This window comes from Neovison vison, chromosome 9, assembly GCF_020171115.1.
Source record: "Neovison vison isolate M4711 chromosome 9, ASM_NN_V1, whole genome shotgun sequence".
Classification (NCBI taxonomy): Eukaryota; Metazoa; Chordata; class Mammalia; order Carnivora; family Mustelidae; genus Neogale; species Neogale vison.
Genome location: NC_058099.1, coordinates 93,817,404 through 93,830,640, shown reverse-complemented (window position 1 = coordinate 93,830,640; position 13,237 = coordinate 93,817,404). Strand labels below are relative to the sequence as shown.

General features: G+C 52.8%; 1 protein-coding gene across 5 annotated transcripts in view; it reads right to left on the bottom strand.

The window, feature by feature from the left end:
- Positions 1 to 11,684, bottom strand: part of SMARCA2 (SWI/SNF related, matrix associated, actin dependent regulator of chromatin, subfamily a, member 2) — a 181,027-nt gene extending 169,343 nt beyond the window's left edge. For 2 of the 5 annotated variants that reach the window (XM_044265960.1, XM_044265965.1), the window contains exon 1: positions 11,572 to 11,684. The gene's annotated coding sequence lies outside the window, so the exon portion shown is untranslated. Of the gene's footprint in view, positions 1 to 8,181; positions 8,548 to 9,155; positions 9,241 to 9,747; positions 9,767 to 11,571 lie in introns of those variants that run through there. The other 3 variants (XM_044265964.1, XM_044265961.1, XM_044265963.1) reach the window with 3 other exon arrangements.
- Between the last annotated feature and the right edge of the window lie 1,553 nt (positions 11,685 to 13,237).

Genomic DNA, 13,237 nt, shown 5'->3' with positions numbered 1-13,237 from the left:
GAGGTACTACAAGTTATAATGTTCTTTCATGTATATCAGCAAACTAATACACCCCTTTATTTTTCAGTGAATAAAAGGAAATTGCTTACTTCCTGTTATGGTTTACCTTGAAATGGGCTTCAATAGCTATTCCGGTAACCCACCAGCGGTCTGAACAATGAAGACACGAATGCTGAGCCTGGCGGTCCCCACTGGCCACATTTTCTGTTTTAACGTATATTGACCCTTAATCCTGCCTCGTGCCTATGTATGGGATCGCTTCCGTGGGGGAATCTGGCCGAATGCTGTGATTACTTGTATACTGTCCCATACAAATGCTCCTCGTTTTTATGTTAAAGGCAACTCCTAAAAAGGTTCTTTAAGGGGAAAAGAGATGAGAGGGGGGAATGGAAAAGTACTGGATACCTCCAGGGACTGTGGACACAGCAACATGTTGTGGAGGAAACTCCTTAGGAAGAAGAGAAGTGTCCGGCGCCTGGGCCAACCACGCGTCCCGAAGAAAGGCGCTCAGAGAGGCGGAGAAGTGTAACTAAGGAGGAGCCTTGCCCCGGCTCATGCAGGCAGGAATCTGGAGGATCATCCAAACCGGGAACGGGACACTCAGGCTGCTCTGATCGCGTCCAGAGATGCGGGTTCTGTCTGGTCTTCCCGTCCCGGGACCACCACCAACCCTGGGATCCGGGGCACCAGTGCTTTTCCTCTGTAGAGTCTTTTTGGTTCTTCTGGGCTTGAGCATCTCAAGGTTTCCCCCACCTGTGCACCCAGGACTCCAAGCATCTCGAGGACGGGCTCCAGTCCTGCGTGCGGTGGCATTCGCGGGGCAGAATCTGGCCTGTCCTGGCATTCACGCCTCGCCACCAGCAGCCAGGTACACTGACGAGGGGGGACTCTCATGGAGGAGGTCACAGCCCTGGCCTCTTGGCCCTCCCTCTGTAGTTCTGCTGGGAGCTTCTTCTCGGGTATGAGGACACAACCAGCCTTTCCCACTGCGGAAAGCAACTCGGCCGCTGTGAAGTACAGAGCGGCTCAGCTCTCGAGCAGGGGCACGGGGCACTACTAAGTTACTGCGGTTCGGGTGTCAAGTCCAGTGTTGGCCAACTCAGCTTCTCCTTCACCAGCCACTCGGGGGTCCCTGGGAATCAAACCCTTTTCTTCCTCCTGCAAAGCACGGATGACAGCATGCAGACAGGCAGTGACAGGGATGGACGCAGCAGGGACCTGGGACAAGCTCAGATCACCAGGACAGGGAAGGAGCCCAAGTCTCTGCACAAGGTAACACTCAAAAGCTGAGTTTCCTTTGGGTTGGGAGGTGGGGTGGCGAGAGCTACGCACTGTCACAGAGGAGCGCAGCCTGTCCCACAATTACGTGGCTGACAGAAGGAAGGCGACGCGTCTGGGGTGGGGGGGACAAAGCGTAAAGCACAGCGGCCCCCCCCCCCCCACGCACGGCACTGTGAGTCTCCGCCCTCCCGTAATGCGCTCCCTGAGGGCTGGCCGCCGTGTTCTCGGCCAAGACATTTTCAGCAGTACACCCTGTCTTTTTCTGCGTCTGGATCCTGCCTTTACAACTGGGGAGTGTGTGTTTTTAAAAATAAAAGTCGTTGGAGCTTCCCACAGCGGCAACCACCCCAGATGCCTTCCCTCCTTCCTTCTCTCCCGAGCTGAACAAGCCCCAGCGCACCCATCAGGATGCATATTAAACAGGAGTTCAACTTCCTGGAACGTGGAGGGTCGCCAGCCTGACCATGACGACAGCAACCAAACATACACCTTTTCCTGTCCCACTGTGATCAGCCTAAACACTACTGACCCCGCCCTTGCCGTCATATTTAAACATGCCCCCGGGGGCGTCAGAGGCACTGGAGCAACCTGAGTTGAGGACACCTGCTGTCACATCCCCCTGTAAAAGGTGAGGGCATGAAGTGAGAAAGGAACCACGAAGCTGGCTCAGAGTCACATCTGTCGGCAGAACTCTGCATCTCCTGCCGCAGCCCAGTGCTGAGCCACTGCACCCCTGGGGCAGGCGGGAGCCCCATACGTGCAGGAACCCGGAACGCAAAGAGAAGGGCAGAGAAGTCTCCAGGTGGCAATAATGGGAGAAAGATCCTGCCAGGCTGAGGATCTGGCTGTGATACTAGATCAACCCATGAAGGGACAGAGAAGTGACCAGAAGCCCGGGAGAGCACAGGAGGTGGACATGAGGTCATGCATGAAGGTCGATGAAGTCTAATCAGACGTCCAGAGGGCCCATTTTGCTTGTCCATTCCCAGCTGTCCTGAATCTCCACTGCCCACAAGGCAGGTAGGAGACACAGAAAGGCCCCGAGGGCTTACCCCGAGGCTCCTCCAGTCTGATAGGGAAAGAGACTTTTCCATAAATAGCAGTGGGGGACCAGATGGAAGCTCCTGCAAGACGGACAGGAGAGACTGCCTGCGCTCTGCAGGATGGAAGGAGGCAGAGGGAATACCGGTGGGCTTCCTGGAGAAGGTGACCTTTCAGCTAGGCCTTCAAGGTAAAAAACATAAAACAAACCAACCAAACAACCAACCAAACAAATAAATAGATGTATGTCTCCCAGACACTTTCATTTTCTAGGCACAGAAAGGGTTTTGGGGGGAGACAGGACATCCCGACTCGACAGCGACTCTTCAGTAACTCAGGCGAGGAAGCATGGGCAGATCCCGGCTTCCCCGCACATCTTCATCGCTGCCGGACTTAGACAAAGACTGGGGTCCGGGTCAAAGGTGGCACATTCGCAATAAAAACTAGGCCCCCCTCGCATCCCGGGGAATAGCTCCGTCCTTTTAAGGTTCTCTGGCTGTTGCGGGAGAACTGCACGGCTCAGGAGATAGTTAAGATAAGGGTTCTTTTTATGTCTGTTTGCTGATTCAGAACATCTCCTGACCTGAAGCGCTTCTCGCTTTCTGTGCAGCTCTCTATAAAGGAATTGATAATTCTCCTACAAGAAGTAGCAACATCTCTCCGACGGGAACAGAAGCACTGCTGCTAATGGGGGAGTGGGGCGTGGGCAAGAACAGCAGTGAAGATAAAGGAAATAAATCCACCAGAAGTTTCTTTTTCAGAGACCAAGGTTGCCTGGATAGACAGCGAAACATTACCAAAAGGCCTCCCACTCCTCGGCCTGGGATGTGCAGCTTACAACAGTACACACCACGGGGAAAAACTACACCGGGCCTGAAGTTCAACGGGACATGTCACTGGACCCCCAATTCTAGAAAAGCCTAGAAAACATTTTCCTCCTGATGCTTTCTGTCAGTTTCCCATTCAAAGTCAAGTAGGTTTTAAAAAGGGGTTGGATTGGGGGCACCTGGGTGGCTCAGTCAGTGAAGCGTCTGCCTTCTGCTCAGGTCCGGATCCCACCTGGGATCGATTCCCACATCAGGCTTCCTGCTCGCTGGGGAGCCTGTTTCTCCTTCTCCGTCTGCAACTCCCCCCTCCCCCTGCCCACCGCCTTGTGCCTTTTTTCTCCGTCTCAAATAAATAAATAAAATCTTTAAAAATAAAACAATAAAAATAAAAAGGGGTGGGATTAAAAAACGGTACTCGGTCCGGCTTTTGTGAACTTTTCTGTCAAACGGCGAAGGAAACAAAGGACGTTAGCTGCTGCCTTCCCTTTAAATAACCTGGCCTGGGACTGTCCTTGCCCAGAATCAGACCTGGCCAAGGCTCAGGGGAAGCTCTGTGTGGGACAAAAGAGAACACAAACATTGCAACAGCTAATTCCTGCCCTGCCCTTCCCTGGGGATGCTCAGGAACCTGGCACTTAACACCATCACCCTTCAAGATGGTGGCCTACCTGTGTCACAATGCCAGGACCTCCTCCACGAGGAGAGCCAACCTTTCCGCTGAGGAAAAAGGCTTCGGAGGAGGGTGTCTATGAGCAAACCCAAAGTACCAGAAAAAGTCCCTCAGCAAAACAGCACTAGGGCAGAGCATCCTTTTAACGCAGGACTCATGACCTTTGGTAGTTATAAAGGTTATCACCGATCGCCATCACTTCCAACATTTAGTTGAACCCAAACTGCTAGGCAACTGGCCCAAACCAAACCACGCCAACCAAACCGACAAAAGCTCGCTTCAGAGGACACCACCCTGACAGGTACCGTCCTGTGTCCATTTACATGTACAACCCTCCTTCCTCGGTTCTGTGAGGTCCCTGTGCAAGCAGCCTCATTTGGGATGCTGGTAAGAAATGATGGTAGCCACCTCCTTCTCTGTCCGCTAAGATAACTGCATTTACACATTAAACCTAAACAGATGAGTTTGAAATACCTATTTTAAAAACTCTTCTGGCCGAGAAGGTGGGCTATGACTTTGCAGTAAAGCTCGACCCTTCTTTGCTGAATGAACCTCAGGGACAGGACAGACGGGTTTTGATATGCCCCACTTGCTGGGGCTTTCATAGTAGCCACAAAAGTTCAAGTAGGAACCCTTCAAGTTCACTGCAATTAAAATGGATAATGGCCATTTACTGCTAACATGCCCTTTAAAAGAAATCACCACCATAGCTCATTGGAGCCCAAGTTTCGAGTTCTTCATCTACAAACTAGGCAAAACAGTCGTCGGCTACAACCATGATTCTGATATGAATCAAGTAAAATACCACATTTGAAGACACCTTCTGAGCTCTGCTGTAAAAATGTACATTACCAGGACACCCTTTCAATGGTTTCGACACCCACCCTGGCCTTGAATCCACAGGGCGATGTAAACTATTTTTGCTCATGAATTCCCTCATTCAAAACTTCTGAGACAAGCCTCCAGTAAGCACCGGATAAAATATTCCTGCAACAGTCCGGATATCAAGTCTTTCTACCACATCCAACATTGTCTTCCACAAATTCTCCCCAACACGAACCTCCTCCCTGAGCCATCATGTCAAATGTCTTCTTATGGATTCTTCAGACCAGTCCCTGTAATCTCTGGATTTTTCTTCTGATGATCAGTACCCCCATGTGCCCCACCCCTCCCCACAAGGCTACCCCATGGACCTGTGACAGCTCCCCCCGACCTCTCCCTGCATCACGAGGCCTGCGCGGTTTACTATATTCTCAGATCTATTCTTGAAAACACAACTGCAGATTTAATTGTAGATTTAAATCTCAGTTGTAGATTGTGTACTTTTCACAGAGTTATGGGTTTTGCTTAATAGCATTTTAGCACATGTATGAGTACAGCACAGCGGCAACGGCCCGCGTCACTGCAGACGCTACAAAGGGCAACATGTGCCCACTTCAAAAGCGGTGCGGAGAAAAGGGGAGAGGGCTTCCCTCCTGTCCATTCCACTTGCAAGTTCAGTGACTTATCCTCCAGTGGGACGAGAACAATTGGGATACGCAACATCAAGTGGGTGAAGAAATACATAATCATCCTCAAGAAGGAAACACAAACACAAACCAACAGACAATTTCCCTGGGGTTACTATTAACCTACCAAACAATACATCCCGATATTTTTTGCTCGGATATGAGTTTTCTATTTTTAAGTAATTTAAATTTCCAAATCCTGAACTCAGCTTTAAAAAAAAGGGGGGGGGAGGTGGGGGATTAGAATTATATTTAATGGTTTTTAAACTTCAAACTTATTTCAACTCCGAAGGGGTTCCACTGGACAATTCATGAAAGGGTCAGCCCATATTTAGAGGAGATCAGCTCCTAAAAAGTTTCTAAAACATCAGTGCTTGCATCACTGTAGATAATGGTGTAGATAATGGTCTTCGTGTAAAACCGATGCTTGGGTTGATGCTTATGCCCCTGAAAATACTACAGAAAGCTGTGGTTTTTAAAGCTTTTACATGATACAGGCCTATAGCCTGATTATAACTGTGTGAATGTTCTGAAAGTCTTACATAACGAAGAAAGCATCACAATTCACAGCTTCAATTACATAATAATGTGTTATAAATCCAGACGCCCAGAAGGGCACCACTTACGTCAATATTTCAGCCAAAATCCTGTATTCTGTATCTAAACCATCATTCCAAATGAGTGAATTAGTAAGTTATTCACCCATAATTAAAATCAAAAGATGCCTCTATCCAACATAGTAAAGACCCAGCGAGGTGGTTTCTGAATGTCATCAGCTCTATGATATGTTTTTGCTGAGATATAATTATTCAAGCATCTTTGACTATATCTTTAAAACCTGTAATACTGACAGTCTAATGTATCCTGAATACTTCCAGGGAAAAGTACTACATTCACATGAGAAAAAAAAAAAAAAAAAAAAAACCAAAGTCATAATAAATAGCAATGAGGTGTAAAGTTTTGCAAACCCACATTGCAAGACCCCATTTAACTTGCTGATAAATAACCTCAAAATACATATGCTATCTTTCATAATGATTGTGGCAGCACTGAGTTTTAGACTTCTGTATTCTCTGGTAAATATAATCATGACTTTCTATGCAGAAAAAATAAACATCTCAGGCCTTCCTAAGTACTCTACCAAACAGCTTTACCGCCATCCCTATTTTCTGCTCCCAACTACTTACGGAACGACCCGAGACTTTTTCAAATGGCTAGAGATTAGAGTTCCATCATGCAAACTCTTCCCAAGACGACAGAGAAGTCAGCATCCTCTGTAGGTCTGAAACGATCTACAGAACACATTTAAGGACAAGGAGTGATTCAGAAGACCACTCTTTCACACAAGAAAGTGACAAGAGAAAAATCAGAAGCAGCTCCCAAATATGGCCTTCCCATTAGGGAAGTTTTCTCATCTGTTCACCAGAAACACTGCAGAAGAGAAAAGTGACTCATTTGTAGGGAGTTCTCCAAGTCCACTCATGTTAAGCAACAAACTGTCCGTGGCTCCCCTGAAAACCAACTTGACCCCAAACAGTGGGAATCAAAACTTCGGCTGGTTGAAATCAGGTGCTAGCAACACTCCCTCACAAGGCCAGCGCTGCCAAACCCTGCCCAGCATTATATTTGTGATCATTCAGTTCTCGCGGCAGCATGTCAAGACGGCACCAATCATGATTTATTATTTCTCTGGAGTATCAGAAAGCTGCTGACCTAGGGCAGTTTGACAAACAAAGACCTTGTTTACAAAGGAAGACTTCTAAAGGAAAAAAAAAAAAAAAGAAAGAAAGAAAGAAAAAGAAAAAAAGCCAGGAAAACACTGGAGGACACCACCACTTTTATAGCTTATGAAAGTTTTCACTTTTCTGATCTTGCTCTAATAAATAAAAAGCCTTTAAAATAAGATGTCAAAATATTATAGTAAAATAAGGGGCATCCCAATGGTCTCCTAGAGAGAATGGGATACGCTTTTACACTGGCCTGTGAATGTCTGATCTTAAAGACAGAAAGTTTTGAATAATTATTTGCCAAAGTGTTACTTTCCAGCTACACTGTCAGAAATAATTCCTGCATTAGCAATAAAATACAAGCAGGGGCACTCTCTCTCTCTCTCTCTTTTTTTTTTTTTGGTCAATTCCAAGCCTCAGGTATTGGTCAAAGCACCTTTCAAGAAACTTGACAAGAAATGCTCAAAACCCACTTTAAAACCGAACAAAAGAAAAGATCTAAAGCTCCTTTGAAGACACTCTTGCGGTGAATATTTTCTTAAGACGCCACAGTGCAGCTAGTCCCAGAGCTGGGATGTCACTGCTGTCACGCAGAAGAGAAAGGCTGCATTGAAGGAGACACTCCCTCCCCTCTGACCATTCTTCAAGGGTTCTGATACCCCAAACTCCTAATTTATTTTCACAATCTTATTTACCCACAAGGCACCACCTCTGCTTAATGGCTCCAATCAGGTAAATGGATCCCAGTCCCCAGGTTTGGATTTTTTCCTTAGTCCACTGCAATAAATATCTTTGGTACCTAACAGGTATCTCCAAACCCCTTCTTCCCAGTGCAAACACTGTAGTCAGGGAACTTAAGAAAAAAAAAAAAAAAGTCCCGGAGAATAAAAGCGCAATTAGATCCCTAAAAGAGGGAGTGTGTCTAGATTTGCATAACAATTCACCAACTTGGATAAAGACCTGCCACACCTCTTAACACTTCACCAGCACGCTCAAAGCAGGCTGGATGCCTACCAGGTCTAGTGTGAGCAAACAAGCCTGGGGCAGTGGCCCTACCCCCCCCCCCCAAATCGACGCAAAATATTACCGAAATATCTGAAGGTGCACATCGAAGTGTCTATACATACATATGCTGGTGGGTATGGCTTTTATTTTAGTCAAGCTCTCAGGGCCTTCTGAGTCTTCGCTGGTGCGGCAGAAATTCTCTGCTACTCCACACGGCAGCAACAAGCTTTCTGTTCCTACAAGCGTTCTGCTCCGGGAGCACGGCACGACCAGGTGTAAATAAAAAAGTCCTTTGAAATGGGAGTTTAAAATTTAACTCTGCTCTTCATGACGCACAGATGTTAAAAATAACCGCCCCATGCAGGAGATGAACGTGCATCCTTAACGCTTCCCCCAGGCTCTAACATTTCAGGTACTTAGGAATGGAGTCTATCTGGTGACCAGGAGACAATGATGACAGCTCTGCATCAAATATCAACCCCCGTCGCTTTGTGGTTTCAAAAGCACCAACGTCCACCAGATTGGGGAGGAAGGAAAAGAGGCGAAACCTTGCAAAACTCTCCCCAAAGTTATATAAACAAAGGAGGGGAGAAGCCCAGTGTGGGCTTTGCACCCATGTGCTATTAAAATTACATAACACCCGGCGCAGACATGAGAGAAGGAATGGATTCTGCACGACAGCCCCCTCCACTTCCCTCGACTCCCCAAGCCCGTCTCCTTCTCTTCAAAAATCCAAACGCCTGGCAAGACCAAAGGGACGACTCGGCCTATTTATTTTACTGCGGGAGTAAATCCTGCGAGAGTTGCAGGCACGTTTAGGCCCAAAGTTTGCATGTGCAACAGCAGCGACTCCACTCTCCGGACCCGGAGCAGAAGGAACTGACAAGCGACAGCCGCCGGCGAGGCCTTCTCATCCCCCCTCGCGGGGCTTCCCGCTGGAAAGTTTTCCACGCGACCGACCGGAGGGCGAGGAGCCCGCTTCCCCCGCCTGCCTGACTTTGCAGGAAAGGCGAGCCGGGAGCCCGGAGGCGGCCGGCAGGGAAAGAGCTGGAACAAGCTCCGCACCCGGCGGGCGGCGCCGGCGCAGGCTCCTTACCTGGGGGACGCGGAACAAAAAGAGGCGCGGGGCTCGGCGAGCCTGCGGCGGCGGCGCCACCGGCTGTCGGAGCGGGGCTCCCCAGCCGAGCCCTAGGCCCGCGCCCGCGCCCGAGCCCGCGGCCCGGCCCCCGCCGCCGCCGCCGCCGCCGCTTCCTCCCTCGCGCGCGTCATGTCACGGCGATCAAACATGTCTGTGTGCGCTTCGCTGCCGTGACTTCCTGATTCTCCGCCGCTCGCGCGCGCACACGCACACTCCCAGCCACACGCACACGCCGCCCCCACCGGCCCCCGCCACCAAACCTCGCCTGGTCCTCGCGGGGCTCCCGGCGGCCGCCGGCGCCTCTGCTCGCGACGCACGGGCCCCGGCGCGCACAACACACACTCACACTCACGCGCAGACACGCTCGCGCCGGCCCCGAGGGCGCGGAGACGCGAGCGGCGGGAGCTCGCCGCCCCCTCCCGCCCCCTCCCTACTTAGCCGCCCTGCCAAACTTTTTTTTTTTTTTTTTTTTTTCCTGCCTGATCCGTGTCCAACTTCCCTCCGCCCCCACCCCCCCCACCCCCGGCAGTCCGGCCTGCCCCGCGCTCACCAGGATCCGCCGCAAGCTGCAACCCGGATAAAAATAATAATGCAATCCAGGCGGCGGAGGCAGGGGCGAGCGCAAAGACGCTGGCAGGCGGCGATCTCCCCGCGTGTACCGGAAACCCGCCGAGTGCCGGGACCAGGGCACGGGGGTCCCCCGGAGCCCGCACTGCTGCGCCCCGCTCCGCGCGGTGCAACTGCGCCCAGGCTGCGAGGCCTGGTGCGGGGCACCCGGAGCACCCGGCTCGGCGTGCGCCTGCAGCCGGAGGGCGCCTAGGGACTGGCACGCCGGACCGGTTATTTGGGGAAGTGCATCGCGACACCTTTGCAGATGGCATGGCCCTGTTTTGCAACGCAAAAGGGAGGAGGGAAGACGGCCGGATGGAGGGGGAGAGCAGAGGAAGGGGTAAATCAGGTTGGGATGGGAATAAAGCAAACTCGAAAGCAGGGAGCGAGAAGGAAGGGGTGCGTGTCATCGTTGGGAGGAGGCTCCCACCCGGTCTCCCCGCCTCCCGCCCTCGCCACCCCCTCCCTCCTTCCCCCGCCCCCCCGCAGCCCTTCCCCTTCTCCGGCGAACGCCACCACTGCTGCCCGGGTGCGCGCGGGTCCTGTTTGTGACAGTCAGGCAGAGAAGATTATCCAGATCATGGCCTCCCGGCCCGCAGCCGCGGCGGCTCTCCCGGGCCCCAGCGAGCCCCTAGCACCCGGACGATCGCGGGCGACCGACGCCCGAGGTTCCCGCGGCTCAAGCTGGGGGACGACGCCAAGCAAAAGAAAACAAACCCCGGGAGGGGGAGGGCAGGGTAACTGAGCCCGGGGGGCACCTCCGACCTCCTTCTCTGGGGCCTCCTCCCGCCCTCCCGGCGGTGCGGCCCGGGGCCGGACACCCCGAACTTCAACACCCGAGCCCGCGCGGCCGCCAGGTACCCGAGGCAGGGACGTCCGCAGCGCCCCGGGCGCAGCGCCCCGGTAACCCCTTTGCCTAAAGGCCTGCGTACCGGTCAGCGTCCCCATCCCCGCCCGAGAGAACCCGCCAAGTGGAGGTGACACCTCCGATCCGGCACGCACCGGCCCCGCGGCGGTGGCGGCCGCCTCTACGGCGCGCCGGCTCCGGCTTCGCCGTCCGCGATCCGCTGGCGTCTCGGCCACGGGAGCCCTTTAAACAAGTCCCCGGGAAGCGGGCGGCAGCCGCGCTCGTTGGCGCCCCGCCGCCAGCCCGGGCTCCTCGCCCTCCTCTCCCGCTCCCCTTTCAACTCTTCCGGGGAGGACTGCTGGGGTGAACTGTCGCCTTTCCATCCTCCTCCCGGGCCCTCCAGCCTGCCCCCCTCCACCGTCCCCCTCCCCCAGCTTTAAGGGGATGGTGGGGGGGGGGGAATTGCAACCTGGCCGAGTGTGTGTGTGTGTGTGTGTGTGTGTGTGTTGCAACCTTGAGTTGGCAGCGCATCGCTGACTGCCTACCTAGGGTCAAGGCTGGGGTTCGTGGGGATTCCCCCCGCCCCTCGCCTCCCCGAAGTAGTCATTATTACTGTTATTATTAGAACAGCGAGGTTCGGTTGAAACTTTCCCGTTTCTTCCGCGGCCGCCCGGGAGCTGTCGTTAGAGCATTCCACCTGAGGCCCGCGGGGAGGAGGCGGGCTTTTTTGTTGTTGTGGCGGCGGTTGGCCCGCCTGTTTGTTTTGGTCTCCGTGCATGCACAATAAATAATAATTAGGATAATAATGAATAATCCCCGGCGAAGGCGGCGCGGAGCCGGAGGGGTGTTCGTGCGGCGGCTGCAGCCCCGAGGCCGGAGGGAGGGAAAGAGGAGAAAGGAGTTGTAAGTTATATTTACCTTGCTCGCGAGCAGTGTGCTGGCTGAATCTCTTCCCTCTCTGAGTCACCCAGAGTACAGAAACAGAGGGAGAGAGGACTAGATTATGAATATGACTTCATTGATGACAGCCATCCCCTCCTCTTCCTAAACTCGGGCTCCGCCCCGCGTCCCACCCTCGCCGCCTCCGCGGGCGCCGGAAGACGCGCCGCAGTTGGCCCCGCGCGCCGCTCCTCCCTGCCCGGCCGGGCGCGGGTTGGCGGGACGCGCCTGTCACTCGGCCCGCGCAGCGACTCCGGGAGCTCGGGGGGAAGGAGGGGGCGGTGTGCAAGAATGTGGAGCGAGACAGCTCTACTGTATGCGTGGATCCGTGTGTGTCTGCGAGGCGCCGGCTCTCGGGCCGTGCTCGTGCCTGGAGCGGGGACACTGCGCAGGACGCCGAGAGCCCCCCAGCCCCGGCGGGGTCGGGCGCCCGTTGTCGCTGTCCCCGCCGTGCTCCGGGCTCCCCCACCCCGCACCGGGGAGGCTGGGGAAGCGGAGGCGGCCCCGGGAGAGCCAGGGCGGCCGTAGTAATAGCGCGTAGTAGTTTGGGGGTATGTGGAGAAGGTGCTGGAATGTAACCGTGCCTCCGCCTGCCGGAGCCAGCCTGCAGAGGGAAAGGGAGGGGACAGGCGGAGGGCTCCCGGGGGGGGGGGGGCACCAGAGCGGCTGGTGGCACGGTCTTGACCGTGAAAGAAGAAACAGGCATCGTCGTGCCGGCTGAAACTTTTTCTCCCCAACCCCCACTCAAGGTTGTAATTATAAATCTGTCCCCTTCCTCCCCGGTAAAAAGGGAGGCGGGCACAAAGAACATTCCTGCCAAATCTGTCTCTTTTCTGGAGGACGGCAAGCTTCCAAATGCCAGTGAGGGGAAAAAAACAGCTGAGAGGCTGAACGCCTGGTAAATAAATAAGCCCATCCTCACCCCTCTGTTTACTTCGTGGACCAGATAGGGCACTGGAAGCTTCCCTCACCTGTCATCTGCGAAGGGAATATATACAAAATTACGGAAAAACAACCCCGTGGGGGCGGGGCGAGCGGCTTAGGGGACAGCTGAAGGAAGCATGGAATCTGCTTTTGATTTAAGAAGGGGAATAAATCTCTTATCCTGTACAGTCCACAGGCTCTTCTCTCCCACCTCGCATTTAAGAGCGATTAAGGCTCCGCACAGTAGATTGCCGGCACTTGGCAGTTGGGCGACCTCTTGTTCCAATTCTCCTTGAAATACAGTTCTTTGGCTGGCGGAATAGGTCAGTGTTTGCTGAGACAATTTTATTTTTAGTTTTATGAAGTGTGAAAGAATGTTAGGAGATTTTAAATCAGGGGCCTATTATTTCAGACTCAGATTAATGTAAGTGCTTGACTCTTAAAATTAAAACTGTTCCTATATGGTAGTGTTATGAAAAGAATGATGTATCCCTTATTTTGTAATGTAATGGCTTCAATTAGTCATTCAAAGTGCACTGTGGCTATTTGGTTGAGGATTTTCCCCCTAGAGTAAAATCCTATTTTAAGACCATTTTGCAGTTGCAGAATTGACTCTTGGAGCAGGCCGGTCTGAAGCGCAGTCCTAGGATGCTGGGAACCAGGCACTGGAGAAGTTGAAGACAAGAAACAAGGCTGCATCGGCTCACGAAATGGCAAAATC